At 35.7% G+C, this 1,931-nt stretch overlaps 1 protein-coding gene across 6 annotated transcripts in view; it reads right to left on the bottom strand.

The window, feature by feature from the left end:
* The window catches only part of Vipas39 (VPS33B interacting protein, apical-basolateral polarity regulator, spe-39 homolog), a 55,532-nt gene that overhangs the window by 9,494 nt on the left and 44,107 nt on the right, over positions 1-1,931 (bottom strand). The window lies entirely within an intron of this gene.

The raw sequence follows: 1,931 nt of genomic DNA, 5'->3' as shown, positions 1-1,931 counted from the left end.
CGGAGCCAGCAACTGAGTCCAGGCATGGTGGCACGTGCCTGTAATCCCAGCCCTGGGGAGGTTGAAAACAGGACTACAAGTCTGATCTATATAGTGAAACCCTGTACCAAATACATTAAAAAAAAACAAAACAACAACAACAAAACGAATGCAACAAAAACAAAAATAAATAAACGAGACAATATCAAACTAAAAAACTTCTACCAATCAAAGAAAATAAAATTACCTATCATATTGTTCTGAATTTTATGGGGTTTTTTGTTCGTTTTTCTTTAAAATAAAAATTAAAAACAAAACAAAATTAAAAGACAATGTATGAATTTGGAGAAAATATTTATAGACCATGTGTCTGAGAACTCACATATTTCAACAGCTTCAGAAAAACAACCTAATAGGTGGACAAAGGACCTGAATGGGCATTTCTCCAAAGAAGAAATGTTAAGTGAAATAAAACAGACACATGAGTTTAAATATTGCACAGTTTCTCTTATACTGGTATGAAAAACCCAAATGTAAATAAAGATCAAAGTAGAGAGCTCTTTTTCAGATGGGAAGAGGAACAAAAGATGAAGGGAGGGAGAAGGGAAGTAAAGAACTTCAAAAAAGTGAATAGAAACAGAATTCTTTCAAATGGGAAGAGGAACAAGAGCTGGAGGAAGCAGGGAGAGGAAGGGGAATAAAAAAATGAACATGTGTCATGTACATATATAAATTCCCACAACAAATGTAATCATTATGTACTACAAACACATACTGATAAAAAAATTTAAAAAGACAGAAAAATGGACAACAGTAGATAAAATGGTACTCAGCATTAATCATCAAGGAAATGTAAAGGGCCAGTGAGATAACTCAGCAGACTAGGCTCCTACTTTGGCAAGCGCAGGAACCAGGGTTTGATCCCTGGTCCCACACATGCTGACCCTGTCCCTGGGGCTCGCTAAGCTAATGAACAAGTCTGGGCACGGTGGCGCATGCCTATAATCCCAGCGCTGGGAGATTAAAAACAGGAGAATCACTACAAGTCCAAGCTATGTAGTGAGACCCTGTACTAGATACATAAATGAAAAAAAAAGGAAATATAATTCAAAACATCATGAAATATCAGTTCATATCTCTTAGAATGGCTATTATAAAAAAAGATAAGCAACAGACTTACAGTGGCATATGCCTATAATCTCAGCTTGCCTCAGCTTCTGAGGCAAAAAGATTACAAATTCAAGGTCAATTTGGGTAACCTAGCACGACTCTGTTACAGAGATATTGCTCAGTGGTAATGAGTGCTTGCCTAGGCTAAGACAAGAGGATCACTAGGAGTCTGAGCTGTACAGCAAGACCCTGTACCAAATAAATAAAAGATTAAAACTTTTAAAAATTTTTAAATGTTAAATAAAAATGTAAGCCAGTTGAGACATTACAACCAAGTGCAGTATAAGGCCCTAGGTTCAGTTCTCAGTACTAAATAAGAAAAAAAAAGATAAGTAGTAAATGTTGGTGAGGGTATAAAGAAAAGGGAACTATTATACATTGTTAGTGGGAATACAGATTGGTGGGGTCATTATGGAAAAGACTACGAAGGTTCCTAAAGAAATTAAAATTAGAACTACTATCACCCAGTAATCCATTACCTCTTCTGGGTATATGCCAAAGGAAATAAAATCACTACTCATACCAACCTCTGCAGTTCCATATTTATTGTGGTATTATCCATAATAGCAAAGATATGACAAAAACTACATGAATGGATAAAGCTTGGTATGCATAATATATGTATTAATACTGATATAGTAGTCAGCCTAAGATCTTGCCACTGTGACAGCATGGATGGAACCTAGAGGATATTATGCTAGGCAAACAAGTTTGACACAGAATGAATTTTTCTTTTTAAAGAATGAAAAATACTGATTGAGGGGCTGGAGAGATGGCTCAGT

This window comes from Octodon degus, unplaced genomic scaffold (assembly GCF_000260255.1).
Source record: "Octodon degus isolate 3935 unplaced genomic scaffold, OctDeg1.0 scaffold00007, whole genome shotgun sequence".
Taxonomy (NCBI): Eukaryota; Metazoa; Chordata; class Mammalia; order Rodentia; family Octodontidae; genus Octodon; species Octodon degus.
This window is presented reverse-complemented; position numbering and strand designations above follow the sequence as displayed.